The sequence below is a fragment of the Myotis myotis genome, unplaced genomic scaffold (assembly GCF_014108235.1).
Source record: "Myotis myotis isolate mMyoMyo1 unplaced genomic scaffold, mMyoMyo1.p scaffold_m19_p_12, whole genome shotgun sequence".
NCBI classification, from domain to species: domain Eukaryota; kingdom Metazoa; phylum Chordata; class Mammalia; order Chiroptera; family Vespertilionidae; genus Myotis; species Myotis myotis.
The window spans coordinates 57,961,325-57,978,656 of NW_023416316.1; the positions used below are offsets into that span (position 1 = coordinate 57,961,325).

Here is a 17,332-nt window from a genome sequence, read left to right on the forward strand (position 1 = left end):
TAACCCAAAAGATGCCAAGACTTTATAATAAATGGTTACCTGGGAAACCCAGAATAAACCCAAAGTATGAAATCATTTTTCAGAATGTCCCTGGCCTACTCCTTCTAATTCTCAGTGAACACTTTTTGGACAGGCTCTCTGTTGCCAAGGAGGAGGCCTGAAGCGGCTTCATATACAGATAAGAGGTCAAACCGCAGAGGCGTAGGGCCCTGCTTTGAACAGCATCAGAATGTCTCATTTCGCTTGAATTCATACCAAATAAAGCGCAAACCTCTGCCTGTCTCTCCTGTGTACTTTCAGTTTGAAGTTTACTAACATTCTTTCTTGCTCAGTTTTAATAGTGGCACATGCTCATCTGTTAGACCTGGCTGCACAGCCTCACCTCATTTAAACACAAGCAAGCAAGAAAGAATAAGATGTTTGCTGTCATGATCATGGTTAATGTTTTTATGGTGTATTTCCCCCCATCCTTTTACATTAAGATTTATCTTTCTCATGGATAGTACATAGTTGCTCTTTCTTTTTTTTAATTATAAAAATCTTTGCTTTTGTTATAATTTACATCCTTCACAATTAAGATTATTATTGATCTGGTTGGTTTTAAGTCAACCATCTTGCTATTTTAAAAATATTCATCATATCTCTTCTTTGTTTCTTATTTTCCTTTTTTTGCATTAATTGAGAATTTTAAAAATTAAATTTATTGTAGTATATAAATATACCCCAATATTGGTTAATAATATTATGTAAATTCATGATTTTATTTTATGGTTGCTATTGGTTTTAAAGCTTATTGATTTAGTTTTTAGTGGTTGCTATAGGCTTACAGTATTCATCTTTAAATTTTCACATTAAAAAAATATACCACTGCATATATAATGAAAGAAGTGTACAACAATCTATTTTCATTTCTGTCATTCTGTCCTTTGACTCTTTTGTTTGTGTTATAATCTACAATACATTGTTAGTATTTTGCTTTATAAACATACATATGTTATAAACTCCATAATACATTGTTACTAGTTTTGCTTTATCTCTTAAGTAAAATAAAAATGCAAACATTTTAAATATTTATCTACATACTTGCCATTGCTTTTTTGCTTCATTCCTTTATGAAGGTCCCAGGTTTTCTCTGATATATATTTTTTTTCCTCACAAGGGAATTCCTCTAATAAATCACGTAATGCAGATTGATTGGGTTGAAATAAATTCTCTCAGAATTTTTGTTTCTCCGAAAAAGCCTTGATTTTTTTCTTCACTTTTGAAAGATATTTTTGCTGGATTTAGATTTTTAGATTGATAGGGGTTCCCCCTCCTCACCCGTTTTAACTCTTTAAAGACATTGCTCTATTGTTTCCTGGCTCACATACTTACTTACCCTTGATTTCTTACCCTTGTTCACGTAAGGGATATGTCTAGAGAAATTTAATTCTCATGTGCCTTGATGAGGTTTTTTGTTTGTGGATTTTTCATATATATCCTTCTTTGAGTCCACTGAATTTTGTATATCTTCAAATTCAGAAAATTTTCAGCCATTATTTCCTCTAACATTTTTATTCTGTTATTCTTCTTCCTCCGTCTGGAACTTCAAATACGCGTATGTTAGACCACTTGCTCTTGTCTCAGACCACTGAGATACATTCATTTGTTTAAGATATGTTTCCCCTTCTGCTTCATTTGGATAATTTTTATTAATACTTCTTCAATTTCACTAATTTTCCCCTTTAGATATCATGTTGTTGTTGTTTTAATTCTCAAAGTTTTATTTTTATATCTCTCACATTTTTACTATGTTCATGTGTTTTGTTAAATATTTGAATGTAGTTAAAATAGCTTTTTAATGTTTCTGCAGTTACATCATCTCTATCATGTGTTGGTCTGTTGCTACTGAAAATGTTGAATCTTGATTACGGGTCACATTTTCCTGCTTCTTGAGATATCTAATAATTTTTTGTTCTATGGTGAACTTTGTGAATATTGTACCATAAAGTATTTGGATTTAGTTGTCCTTTAAAGAGTGTTGGTCTTTCTTCTGGTGTTTAGTTTAGTTTAATGTTCGTGTGTGTGTGTTAATCCTCACCCAAGGATATTTTTCCCATTGAGTTTTAAAGGGAGTGGAAGGGAGGGGGAGAGACACAGAGAGAGAGAGAGAGAAACAACAATGTGAGAGAGACACATCGATTGGTTGCCTCCCACACTCACTCTGACCAGGGCTAGGGATTGAAGCTGCAACCGAGGTACATGCCCTTGACAGAAATCAAACCCAGTACCCTTCAATCTGTGGGCTGGTGCTCTATCTACTGAGCCAAACCAGCTAGGACAGTTTAACCCTTTTCAGTCCAACCTCTAGGCCAGCCGTGGGCAAACTATGGCCCGCGGGCCGGATCCGGCCTGTTTGAAATGAATAAAACTAAAAAAAAAATTACTGTACCCTTTTATGTAATGTTTACTTTGAATTTATATTAGTTCACACAAACACTCCATCCATGCTTTTGTTCCGGCCCTCCGGTCCAGTTTAAGAACCCATTGTGGCCCTTGAGTCAAAAAGTTTGCCCACCCCTGCCTGACTCGACAGACCAGGAGCTAGGAGCAGGTCCAACGTTGAGCAATAAGAACATTAAAAAGTTCAACATTCAATCCTGTCAATTAATTTGGACCAGACTGTTTGAATTCCAAAAATAACATTGGACTGCAAAGGGTTAATGTCCATTTTGATCCTCCTTAGACTTTAAAAAACTTTCCTTAGAGTGGTTTCAGAGTGGTTATACTTTAGGAATATTTTAACCCCTCTGCTAAGGTGTAACCTTTCTTGGTTTGTACTGAACAGCTGAAGTGATCAACAAGAGTCCACCTTGACTCGTGAGAATCAGAACACCTCCAAGCCCCGTGTGAGCTCCATGAACCCTTTAGTCCACAGCTTCTGAGGCCCTGCTTGTTGAGACTCCTGAATTTCCGCCCTACGCATGCAGAGCTTAGTATTCAGCTAAGACTCTAAGGGACTCTGAAGCTATTTTTCTGCATAGGTTCTCGCTCCCAGAACTTTACTCTGTGCCTTCCAGTCGCTTCAGTCTCCCAGAAATCTAATCTCTCTCCTTAACTGAGCAAGTCTGCCATGCTCTGCTGGGGACCTCTACCCTCCTACGTGGCCTGCAACATGCCTTCAGGCAGAACGCAAGCATGATCCTGAGAATCATCTTTTATTTCCTTTCTCTCAGGGATTAGAACCTTTCTGTACACGTTGGCCAATGACTGAAAATAGCCATTTCACTCCTCCACTCTAGTTTCCTAGTTTTCTATTTGGGGAAGATAATTGAATCTTTGATGCACTTCATGGCTGGAAATAGACCTGCTCAAATAAGTCTTTTTACACTTACTTTGAATCAGCACCTAAAGGAGGTTCACATATCACATTTAGAGGTTTTATCTCTAAAAATAGCTTTTGTTAGGTAAAAATCCCCTCTTTTTTCCCCCATGCCATTGATTTCTTAGATAAATTTAATAAGTCGTACTTGAAATTCTGATTTGCCTGATATCTTCCTTGTCCTTCTGTTCCTGGGGAACTGTAGTTAGATATTAGAAATTCAGTGGTCCACGTGAAATCTTTTTAGGCAATAATATTTCATAGGTTCTGTTTACACTCCTAATGCATGACATCATGAGATAAATAATGTCTGGCTTTCCCCTTTCAGTAATGCTAAGATTGATTGAGTTCAGGTATGACCATTCCAATCCGCATTATGCATTTTGTCAATCAGAAAGCTCCCATTTAACTACTATTGGCATTTATTAATGATATTTGACATTACTTCATTTTAAATCAAAATGTTTTAATTTTATCATTTGTCCTGCATTTAGTTAGCTAGAATTCTACTCTATATTAGGTGCTTCTCAATGAAATTTCTACACTGTTCTGCCATTTTAAAGAATATCAAGTTGGCGTTTGGGAAGGGGGTTTGTAGAGAAAGACACATATGGTGTTATACAAACCAAGCCATTAATTTTGAATTTTAATACCATTTAGCAGCTAGAAAAGACTGGGAGCAGGCATAGTCAAAGGAAATCATATTATTTTTTCCATTTCTTTTTGCTGTCACCAGTGATAACGTCAGTCATTCCAAGGACAACCATGGAGGTTTCATGTTTTAAAAGCCATTTAAATGTAGACATAATAATATTCCTCAAACTGGAAAGGACCTCACAGATCACCTACTTTGTTCCTCTCATTTTTTTCATTTTTACTAATGGAAATGAACCCAGTGATGTTCAATGAAGTAGAACAAAGTAGTGGCAACAGCAAAGGCTCTGAGATCATTACAGGCATGTGTTTGTTTCTTGACCACCACTGACCAGGGACGTGACATTAAGTTATTTAACCTCTCGAGTCTTTAACTCCTTCATTTGGGTTTGATGATGACTAAATAGAATAACGCATAAAAATCTTGTAATACTGTCTAGCCGGCCAATCAATGTTTTTATCTCTCTATCCCTTTTCCTTTCTCTCTCTCTAAAAATCAATAAAAACAAACAAAACAATGAGCTAGAGACTGGGGAAGACATAGAAGCAAATCCTCTCTAAATTCCCTGCAGTCACAGGAATGAGTAGGAAGGGCTGGTCTGACGAGGACTAACTGAATTTGGCCTGGCCTGGCGGGCTGTGATTTTTAAAATCTTTCCCCCTCCATATAGGATCAGATATTCTCTGACAGTCTCCCAACTGCATGTGCCACACTTACTTTTCCACCTCAGGAACACAGGCCTCTCTTCCTCCTCAGACCAGTGAGGGAGACATCATGAGTCACTATCCTGTCCCTCTTGGTCTGGCTTAGCAGAAAGGAGACAAGATCCATGCCTGGCTTGGCCACATACTCACTCCGCCACCTTAAGCAAGATCCCAAGATTTTGGAATCTCTGTTTCCTTATTTATAAAATGGCAATAGTGACGCCTTATACTGTGGACAAAGGACAAATTCTTGTGGAAGCTATTTGTAAAGTGCTTCTCTTTGCGCCACTTTAGGCCTTGAAATACAGTGTCCTCTAGCACCTCTTTAGACAAACATCCTAATTAGTCATTCCTTTACTCTCACAGATGTAAAGAGGAGAAATGTTACCGGGTCCTGTCGTTCCCATCTTAAATCCTTAGAACGTTTAAAGTAGTTGCCCATTTTCACTTTGCATCACTGTCATCCGGCCATTGCTTGCCTCTGTAACTTTATTTCCCTTTGCCTTATTCTGCTCTAGCCACACTGGCTTGTGGGTATTCCTCTGAACATACCTCGTTCATTCCCATTTCATACTTAGACTTGCTTTGACTAGAACTCTCTTCCTCCTGCAGAGCTGGTGGCTCGCTCCTGCATGGAACTGACCTTAAACTCACCTTCTCAGAGACCTTTCCTCAACTGCTTTATATAAAGGGATCCTCTCGCTTCACAATCCCTTTTTACAGTAGCCTCTATACTTCCTTCTCGGAGCTGATCAGAAACTGTAATTAATCTGAACATGAATTTGATGGCCAGTTTACTGTCCATTGTCAGTAAAATGTAAGCTCCCCGAGGGCAAGGGTCATCTCCTCTTTAGACATAAAGAGTAACGCTGAACAAATTAGGCACTCATTGGGGCAGAATCTATGTCAGTGCTTTGTGTAGGGCCATACGGTCGTGGTGGGGATCAGCCGAGCAGGAGATTTGAATCCTCTTCTGGGCTTCTGTTCAGGAGGGTGAGATCCTCTAGGAAACAGAGCCCAGACTTTCTTCTTCCTCAGCACCCTCAGCAGCTGGCACAGAGCCTGGGACGTGATGAGGCCTTAGCATGCTTTGGTTTGGGCAGTGTGCAACCTGCCTCTGTTTTCTTAAATGAATTGCTGGGTGAACACATGACTGTTTCCTTGACGCAAGAGAGCTGGCATCTCATGTTGACCTCGCCACCAGCGTCAGCAACTTAACCTTTGATTACAACAGTGTTCCTGGAAACACCTTCTGAGCCCCTCACCCACAGGCTTGAATGGAATCCGCTGATTCTGTTGATAGACAGGCAGGGCTTTCCAACTTCTATGCTACTCGCTGAAGGGAACACTTCTGAGACTTGTTAAAAGTAAAAATGATCGGTGATAGCATTCAACAATATGACTTCAATAATTGATGATAGCACTAATAGTAATATGAACTAGTGTAACATGCACCAGGCACACTTCCAAGAGTTTTGCATAGTAGTATTTGTATATTAACTCATTTAATCCTTACAATAAAGCCCTGAGAATGGTTATAATTATTTCCTCCATTTTATGGCTGAGGAAGCTGAGATATTGTGGGGCCAAGGAGCTGGGCAGTGATAGAGCTGGGACATGAGCCTGGTCAGTTTGGCTCAGGGAACTGTGATTAGCTGTTTAGCTGTCAATGTGGCAATCTTTAAGTACAGACTTTCTGGCCCTAGCATTAGCCTTCCCTAAGACAGATGATGTATTTAGTCTTTAATGAATTGTTTAATGATTTTTGTATGTTGTGCATAAAATAAATTAAGCAATTAATACATTCCAATAAAGTAAAAGTCCCCCTTTAACCTCCTTTTATAATGCTGAACTACTTCTCCCTTCTCTGGGGATGGCCTTGTACCCAGTTTTGTCTGTATCTCTCCCATCCATTGATGTACCTGCCGAGTATGGGCCAACCTTCTCATATACAACTGAAAATATAATCTCTCCATTCCTGGGGGTAGCAACCCACAATCCTTTGCAGCTAGTGCATGTAGAGGTTATGTTACAGATCCAAGGCTCTTGGAATCCCCTATCTTCTGCTGATGTTTGTTCCTGAGTTCAAATGAACTATCCTAAAAATATTAACTAAATGATCAACTTAACCACCATATGTAGAAAGAAAAGAATAAAGTAGAAATGTTAAGTATATTGTCAGTCTTTGAATGTGTTAGCAGCAAACATGGAAATGTAGGTAGAGGTTATGGGACTTATTTCTACTACTGGTAATAAGACTCTGGCTGTTTCGTTTTGTTTTTGTTTTTTACAATATAACAGCACCATTTATTCAGCATTTACTTAAACAATGTGTTAAGCATCTTATATGTTTTATCACATTGATTTCTCAAAACAGATCTGTGATGGTAGTACTGTTATTCACATTTTTACAGATGAGGAAGCTGAGGCTTATGAGCTTGACCAATATCACATGTCTACTAAGTGGAAGGGTCAAGCAGGTCTGACTGCACTGTGCCTTGCAGGCCACAATAATTTGGACTGGAAGGGAAGGAAATCAAATGTCTGGCTGGTATTTTCAGTTCAAATAAATTATACACTAAAGGAACATCCTGGAAAGCCTCCCTTGGAAACTTTTCAGGTTTATAATGAAAATATTAAGGAATCCATGGCTTTCTCATAGTTGGGATGTACTGTAATTTGGATTCTAAAGCCATCTTTTTGTCTGGGTTAATAGCTTGAAGAATCACTAATTCTTTTGCTGTCTTAGGACCAAATCAACAAAACCTCAGTGATTGCTGTAAAGGTCTGTGGTTTATTCCGAGGCACTCACTCAGAAAGAAAGGTGAGCTGATCTGACATAGGAGGCTCCACCTTCCCTGACCTGTGGAGAGACTGAGCGCTTGAGCTTTATGTTTATGGGGCTAATAAATCAAAGGCGAGACTGGGATGAGCATTTAATAAAGACAGAACTTTCTTTTTGATTATAAATGAAAGCCTGAGAGAATGACTTAAGCTGGCTATAACATACAGCTCAATGGAATTCTTTTATTATTTACCTATAGATACTTGAATCGTATATTTAAGAAGAAAGCAAATTCTAAGATAAAACCTTGCACTTAAAAACATTTCTAATCTGGTAGTCTATAGGTTCTGCAACTTAACCAAGAACAGGAAGATAGCACTTGAATATAATTTTTAAACATTTACTCAGGCCACTTTTTATTCTGATCACGAACTGTTTATATACACAAAAATAACATGTTACAACAACAAAAATCCCAGATTGTCCCCACAACACAGATGGGGCCATAGAAGTCTGTAATGAAGGCCAATGCTGTAGGATAAAGTCTGGGCGGAAGTATTCTTGTTTGTTTTTCCATGAGGACAGAGTGAACATGGAGTGTGCGTTACATTATTCTAAGACCACATGTGCTTCAGTGACTTGGCACAAGGCAGCTGGCCTACAGGTGCTCTGGCAAGTTGTGACAGGAAGGCTTCTTTTCCTTTTGTATTTTTAATATCATGTGTATTAAATGATTTTAACGTGCTTTTCAGTGCTGGGGTAGATATTGCAGGCATTCCCTGTGGGCTGAGGAGTTTGTCTTTGAATGAGGTTTCCGGGAATAGGTGACAGTCCTAGTTCCTCTCTTCAAAGGATTCTTTGCTGTGGCTTGTGTGGGATTGTTAGCTGGAGCAGCTCGCTTTTCCTCTCCATCAAAATCGAGGAAAGGAAACTTAAAGACAAAGTAAAGCAAAACATCACCTTAGGAAAGACCTTCAGCAATTTGGCTCTGGCGAGATCAGCCAGGCCAAGGCAAGAGGGTCATAAAAGATTAGCAAAAACTTCTATAAGCAAAGGGCAATTATGCACTTTCTTATTAGTCTAGAAGTGCCCCTGTGTTTGCTTTTGAGTCAGATGTACACAGCTCTTGCTCCTGGAATGCAATCAGCCTGCAGGGAAGAGGCAGGTCCTGTAATGATACAGCCCAGCACCAGCTACTGGGAATGCTGGGAAAGGCATTTGCCTTACCTAGAAGCCTCACCGCTCTGCCCAGAAGGCATCTGCTTGGAACATGGCCTTTTAAGAGCTGCTCTCTTAGCACATGAACTAAAGAGAGGAGGGAGAAAAAAACAGCCACCCATACCGCTGTGCTGAAATAAAACTGTTCTTCGTTAGATTCTGACCATTCCCCGTTGTGCATTCTCCTTCGATGATGTAAAGTCGTTCGGGTGTGGGAAGCCATACCATGAAGCACAGGAAATAGTTTAAATCTTTGGAAATGTTTTTAAGGTTAAATAAATGGGGAAATGACTACAGTTGAGGTTGCCAACCACTTCAGAGTAATTTTAATTTGTTAATGGTCAGTGTTCCTCTGAAGACATACACAACCGAGATGTACTAGTGCAGCCTGCTCCGTGGGTGCAGGGTATGTTTTTAAAGAGGCTGTGGTCAGTTCATTATTTTCTCTCGGACTCAACTCAGACTTAGGCAGACTTCTGGAAATCCTTCAGTGAATTAGGCACATCTGACTGACGCGATAGTGTGACTGGGATTTCTAGATGGGTGATGATAAGCAGATGAGATGGTAAGGGTTTTTGGTAAACATCTATTATTGCCTTCAAAATAGGCACATGTCTAAGTTGCTTTGATGGAAATGTTGGACCTATTTAGTCAACTGTTCAGATATATTGACTGAAAAGAAATCATGGGATATTGGTTTTGATGATAAAATATGAATTTAAATGAAGACAGAGACGGAAGTTTATTTACAGCTGTACTATTCTCTAAGGCAGAAGTAGCTGACATGCTTAATTGACTGAAACACAGCAGTTTGTATGCATATCCTCATGCCCACCAACTACTGATAGCGTAGATCTGGGAAAAACAGGCTTCTTGGCTTCTTGTTTCTCTTCTGTCTCTGCAATTTCCTGACATTTGACTGCTTGATCTCCAAAAAGTAAGGCAAGGAAGGCAGAGGAATTAATTTCAAGATACCCCTTTTCTACAGATTAGATTCTTAGCCACTCCTCGGTCCATATCATTATTATGGCTTATGGCACATGTCATATAGTATTAAAACTGTATGATGTTTATATTAGCCTCACTAGTCTATTAGTTCCTTAATAGCATTGTAACATGTTCAACTCTCTAGTCCCAGTACTTAGAAGATTACCTATAAATAGCAGACTCTTCATTAATGATTGTTGAATAACTGAATAATAAAAGATCAGTATAAAGGTTAAAATATGGTCAAGTAATTATTTCAACCTATTACTACGTCTAAGAATGCTTTTTAAAAATATACACAGCTATATTGAGATATGATTCACATATCATAAAATTTATTTTTCCAAAATGTGCAATTCAGTGGTTTTTAGTATATTCACAATGCTGTGCAATCATTTCAATCTCTAATTTTAGAATATTTTCATCATCTTAAAAAGAAACAATATAGCCATTTAGCACTCATTTTCCAAACCTTCCTCCCCTCAGGTTCTAGCAACCACTAATTTATCTTCTGTCTCTATGGATTTGCCTATTCTGGACATTTTATGTAATTGGAATCATGTGATATATGGTGCTTTCTGGCTGATTTCTTTCAGTTAGCATAATGTCTTAAGGTTCATCAATGTTATATCATGGTCGATACTTCATGCCTTGTATGAAGGTTCAAATTTTTACAAATCCTCATCAATACCTATTATTATCTATCTTTTTAAATTTAGCCATGCTAGTGTACCCAATGTGGTATCTCTTTGTGGTTTTGATTTGCATTTACCTGTTGATTAATGAGGTTGAGCATCTTATTATGTACTTTTTGACCATTTGTACATCTTTGGAAAAATGTCTATTTAAATCTGTTCCCCACTGTTTAAATAGGGTTATTTGTCCTTTTATTGTTTAGTTGTAAGAGTTTTTTTGAATACTGGATGCACATTTCTTATTAGATACATGATTTAAAAATATTTTCTCCCAATCTGTGGGTTTCCTTTTTTACTTTCTTGATGGTATCCTTTGAGGCACAGAAGTTTTTAAGTTTGATGAAGTCCAGCATATTTAGTTTTTCCTTTGATTGCTTATGCTTTAGTTGTCATAGCTAAGAAACTATTGTCGAATTCAAGGTTACCAGGGTTTATACCTATGTTTTCTTCTAATACTTGTACAGTTTTATCTCTTAGAATTAGGTATTTAATCCATTTTGAACTATGTTTTGTACTTGGTGTGAGGTAGGGATATAAATTTTTTTTTTTTTTGCATGTGGTCATCCAGTTGTCCAAGTATGCTTTTAACATATAGTGAATGTAAGCAGAAGCTGAGTGGTGTTTGAGACCATAATAAAATTTTAATAGCTCACACTCCACTCCCCTCAAAACTAATGATAATTTGGATACTGACTTTCGTATTAGTTGTAAAGAAAGGCTTTACCATTAACCTTAATAAAAAAGGAGTTTATTGGAATGAATCTGAGAAACTATAAGAGACCACATCAAGAGGGCTCTTTGTCATTTACTTCAAGTTTGAGAAAGAAAGGAGGGATTTTGGTATAATAGGATATAAAAGCTACTTAGGAAGGAGATTCACTCCATGTAGTAGAACATCCTTTTTTCCTTTAGATATCTCATCCTGAGATGAGAGTACCTTAATGCCTGTCCTCTTCTCTCCCTTCTCAGCAATATAATAAACATTCCTATTTCAGCAGTGGAAATGGAGCACAGAAGGTAAGCAAGACTTTCAGCTTACAAGGTGTGTGCTTCCTGGGACAGAAAAAAGGGGATGAAAAAGACCAAGGACTGTTGAGTGGGTACAAAGAAGAAGAAGCTCTTGCTTTGTGAGTGACCATGTAAGATACCCTAAAAGACAGGAACTAGAGTCGCAGGTTGTAGAAAAAAATAGAGCACTAGTCATTTTCCCAAGTCTGTATGGTTCAATATTATTACTTGACAGCATAGTAAGAAAGCACTGGTACAAATTTGGGGGGTTTGTGTGTGTGTCTGCCAGACCTTTTTTTAAAAAAAATATACACAGAGACGTGGGAGAGGCCCAGTAGGGTGGGTGGTAATGTACCTTCTTTCACTGATCAGGTTGGATGCTTGACCTACATCAGTGGGGTATGCAAAAAGTGTCATTATTCCACCAATTAGGCTTTTTTTTCTGACTGTCCTTTTTGCCGTTCATATCTCTTGTTTCTGAGTCTATGCCTGGGTTACACCAAGACATCTGGGGAATTGACTATACTCTTTGTAACTTGCATGTCTGATTCTCTCTAAACTGCTTCATTTTCTTCTTGCTTCTGACTGTGCCTCTTCACCTTGTCCTCGATGCAATTCCTCTAACTCAGATTTTGCATACTTAGGGTTATTAATTCCTCAACAGCATGGCTTACCGTCTGTCATACTTCACTCTACTTCATAGTTCCTATGCTTGCTTTCAACTTCGGGTCCCAGGGCTTATTCACAATTCCTGCAAGAGGGAATTGGGTTGGTGCAGCTCAGTCTTTACACCAGACCTCCTTCTGGGTATCTGATCATCTTTGAGATTGTTTATCTTTGGCCCCTTGCCTTACCCTGATGTGGCAGGGTCTTAGTCTGATATGACTTACAGTTGACCATCTAAAGGCCAACGGGGAGGGTTAGTCACGTAGAACTCGTGAGCATGGAAAGACCTATGATTTTCAAATCTGGAAATTTCTTCATATGGAATGGAAAATAAAAATGTTTAACTTCTGGGTAAGTGTGTATAAATAAAAAAAAAAAACCATTCAGTTCTTTTTAAAAGAAAAAAATCAGTAATTTGCTCATTCAAATCCACTAATTCAAAGATTTCACAAAGTTTTCAATAAGTGTCACTTAATATTTTTATATCTTTAAGAGCTTTGTAATTTTAAGCAAACACCTTCTTTAATATTAAAGGAGAACTGGGACTCTGTGTTTTGATATTTTGCTCTAATTTTTCTATATAAAAGCTCACTTTTCTACTCTCCATCCCCTCCCCCCATGTTGGGAAGTCTTTTGAGGGGCCAAAGAATGTTATGGGCTTAATTATGCCCCCCTCCCCTTAATTCATATGTTGAAGTTCAAACACCCATATGACTGTATTTGGAGACAGGGCCTTTAGGGAGATAACGAAGATGAAATGAGGTCATAAGGGCAGGGCCCTAACCTAATAGACTAATGTCCTTATTAGGAGAGGAGAGACACCAGCATTCCCTCTTCCCCGTGCACACACAGGAGAGACGGTGTGAGGACACAGCAAGAAAGTAATATCTACAAGCCAGAAAGTGGGTCTCACCAGAAACCTACCCCCATGGCCTCCTGATCATGGACTTGTGGCCTCCAGAACTGTGAGAAGATAAAGTTCTGTTGCTTAAACCACCCAGTATGTAGTATTTTATTGTGATAGCCCTAGCAGATTAATACAAAAAGTGAAGCAAATGTTGATAGGGTAAATCCTATTGATTCCTAATACAAAATTCAGTTTTATTTTTGTCTTAGTGCTGTGTGAAATGAGCTTAGATAAGCACTCATTTACATGTTTATTGGCAATCTCCTTTCCCCTTTTGTAATGTAAACTGCATAAAGGGAAGACTCGCCTATCTTGTTCACTGCTATACTCTCAGGCACATAGTAAGTAATATGTACATTAATGATGAATGCATTACTATTTGATTTAGCTGATCATTCTTGTTTTTTTTCATGGTTTTCTCTACATTTGGCTCTTCTGATTCATCTTTACTTAAGAACTTCTCCATCACCATTTCCTTTAGTAGCTCCTCTTATTTGTAGACGTAAAGGTTGGAGCTTTAGGTCTCATTCTTGTTCCTCATCTCTTGTAATGGAAGATGCAGTATTGAATGGTGATTAAGAGTACAGATTCTTAAGCCAGATTGGCTGGGTTCAAATACTGGCTCCACCACTTAAATAGTATAGAATGAGTTTGGACAAGTGAATTAACCTCTTTCTGCCTCAGTGTCTTAATTTGTAAAACAGGGATTGTAGGTACCTCAAAGCATTGCTGCGAGAGTTCAAAGAGTAATATGTGTAAAGCACTGAGATTGGCACCTAGCACATAGAATGTACTTAGCTAGCATTACACAAGGTGGGCAAAAGTAGGTCTACAGTTGTGAGTATACAAAACACAGTTTATTCTTATAGTATTATTTGTTAATTACTGTACTATTTTTTATATGAACAACTCTAAACCTACCTTTTCCTCATCCCTATATATAATTATTTTTAAATTATTATTATTTTTGTCATCTACAATCTCTCTCTTTAGGTGATTTTATATAATCCCATGGCTTTAATAGCCATGGAATATCACCAAACTCCAGCCTATATAACCATCACATATCCAACTGTGGTAGGCAGGATTCTAAGGTGGTCCCCTGGTGTGCACCACCCATGTAATTTCACCCTTTTGAGTTTGGGTGGATCCCATGAACATGATGTGATATCATCCCTGTTCTTAGGTTACTAACTTGGAGACCATCAAAAGGGAGCTTGTCTTGAGTGGGCCTGACCTAATCAGGTGAACCTTTAAAAGAAGGTGAAGCATCAGAGAGACCTGCTCCTGCTGGCCTGGAAGAAAGCAAACAGCTCTGGTGTGAGACCCCCATGGGAGGCACATGGCAAGGAACTGAGAGCAGCCGCTGGGAGCTGAGAGTAATCCCTGACCGATAGCCAGCAAGAAAACGAGGACCTCAGTCATACAGCTGCAAGGAAGTAAATTCTGCCAACAACCAGCGAGTTTGCAAGAGGATCCTAACCCTCAGATGAGAATCACAGCCCTGGCCGACACCTTGATTTCATCCTGGTGAGACCCTGGCTAACGCAGACCTGTAATTCTGACTTATAGGACCTGAGAGATAATAAAGGGGTGTTGTTTTAAGCTGTTAAACTGTGGTAAGTTGTTACACAGCAGTAGAAAGCGCACGTACCAATTGCCAAGTTCACTTCTCTACGTTCATGTGGAAGAAGAATCTCACACTTTACACATCCAAAAAGAACTCTGGATTTCTTTCCACCATCCTGCATTTTCCTTTCCTCCTCTCAATAGGTTGCTGAGGGCTAAAACCTAGAATGATCTTAATGCCTCTCTCCTGCACACACAATTCACCAGCTAACCCTATAGCCTCTGTCATAAAAGTATAGCCTGCATTTGACTACTTCTCACTACCTCCACTGCAGCCACCTGGTCCAAGCCACCGCCATCTTTTGCCTGGACCCTTGCAATGGCCTCTAACTGCTCTCCCTATTCTATGCAGTTAGCTCTGCAGTCACAGTAAATCTTTTAATATAAATTAGACCATGCCACTCTGTGCAGGATCCACCAATGACTTCTTATAATACTCATAATAAAATCCAGAGTCCTCACAGTGACCTCAAGGCCCCACAAGCCTTGGTCCCTGCCTATGTTTGATCTCACTCCCCACCATCATTTTCCAGCTACACTGGTCTTTCTGATTTTCCATTATGATGCCAAGCAAGATTGCATTACAGGACTTTTATCCTTATTTTTCCCTGTGCCTGGAACATTCCACCCATATCTTCCATGACTTCTTCCCTCACTTAATTAAGATTTCTGCCCAAATGTTACCTCTTCTGGCAGCCTTCCCTGATTGCTGTATCTAAGTTAGCCAACCTCTCCCTTCCCCTATCACTGCCTGTTTGTCTTCATTGCACTTAGCATTCCTGACATTGTTATACACACTGTGTTTTCTCTTGATTTGCTTCCTTATTTGTTTATCGCCTGTCTCCACTGTTAGATATAAGTTCTACCAGGGCAAGACTTTGATTGGATCATCACTCAATCTTTAGAACTTCTCCCAGTGTCTGGCATACATAAGTAGGCACTTATATAAATGTTATTGAATTAAGAGCATAGAGAAATATTTGATAAGTTTACACTAAAAGCAGAATTGAAGCTTCCATCTTTCCCAAGAAAGTACTGATTGTGATACCTGTTAAAAGCAGTAATTGAGTAAACATACTTTATTGAATTGAGAAATATGTGTGCTATTAAATTACATGGTGTTTTAAAGAAGTAATGCTATTAGAACATTACTGATGATATTGCTGATGCCATTTTTGCTGATGTAAGGATATAGTAGTTAAACTCTAAGACAATCTTGTTCTCATGATGTTCTTTCTCTCCTTTTTTTTTCTTTTTTCTTTTTGGCAAGGAAAAGGTAGTTTTGATAATACAAATGCTGAAATATAAATTCTAGCTCTGATCAAGACAGACATGAAAATGGGACTGTGATGAGACCATGTCCTAGGTCAAACATAAACCACCTTACTAATCAATGACAAAAAAGAAAAAGCTAGAAACTATCCAAAATTTACGTGACATGGAAAATGGAGTTGTTTAGAGCTCATCTCATATTTTAGATATCTGGATGGATCACAAATTAAAGTTTCAGCACAACAAATAGACGTCATTACAATGAAGTTTGAGACATTGGAAAGATTTTCCCAGTATAAGAGGGACTTAAGTGATCCAAGATGTACCAGTTTTTAAGGCCAATATTCCAGGTTTATTTTACATGTATCAGTTCACATGTAGAGATATATTTATCCCCTTTCTTCCTTTTCACAATGAAGCTTATGTTAAAGATGTTGGTAAATGGTCTTCGCCAGGCTAATAATAGCTTCTCTGCAGTTTAAAATATGGCATATTGATTACGAGAAAAGCCAATGCAATGTGGTTTGCTCTTTTTCATCTACTATGTTAGGTTTCTACTCTTTTAAACTATTTCATCTGCTCAAATAATATACTTGTTTCTTTTTCCCTAGCAGGCCATCTCTTGGCCAAGTGGATACTCTTTAAACAAAATATCTCTTAATTTATGAAAGAAATGTTGATTGTGATTTAGAATGTTTTAATCAAGCAAATAAAATTCAGCTTACTTCTAAATTGTCCTCAAACAGAAAAAAATACAAGTTAATAACTGTTTAAGCTTTAAAGTAGATATAAAAATATTTATTGTTTACTAAAAAGAACCAGTTTTTTAACTTTAGACAAGTGTGGAAGTATGCTGTGAATTAAAAATCTGATATGATAAAATGACAAATATTTTAGCAGGAATGTTGGTCCTAATGCCCAGGAGATGGCTGTAAATCTGCCTATAGTACAGAGCTCTCTCGTTTGACAACTTCAGAGAGCCAACTATCAGGGTATTAAAAACTCCTGCCCAGATTACTATTAATGCTAATCTGGATGGAATTACTTAATAAGTATGTCATAGCTATGTGATTGTTATATGCATGTCTTCACTTTGACTGCATTCTGGCTTCTTCAGTTGTGCACATGGGTAGAAATTATTGTCTATTTCACATGAAGGTGACTTTAGTTCTAATTGAATGAACACTAAAAAAATTATTTCAGTAAATGTCAGTGTTGTGCCAATGTCCTATAAAAATCCCATTTATTTAGTCAGAGAACAGGGCAGTATTTTTAGATTACAGAATTCATGGTGACCAGAAACAGACTCAGTTCAAATAGTCAAAGTGTTAGACAACAAAGTGGTTAAAGGGTTTTAAGAACTCTCTCAGCTGCACTCACACCACACAATAGCAGTTGCTTTAGGAGAAGTGGAAGCGATACAAACTTCCAGGAACTAACTGGCT

General features: G+C 38.1%; 1 long non-coding RNA gene across 1 annotated transcript in view; it reads left to right on the forward strand.

Annotated features, from left to right (window-relative positions):
- LOC118667568 overlaps nt 1-14,600 on the forward strand; it is a 38,104-nt gene extending 23,504 nt beyond the window's left edge. Inside the window, exon 3 of the long non-coding RNA XR_004971323.1 lies at nt 14,173-14,600. This is a non-coding gene — a long non-coding RNA (uncharacterized LOC118667568). The remainder of the gene's footprint in view (nt 1-14,172) is intronic.
- Nucleotides 14,601-17,332: the final 2,732 nt, after the last annotated feature.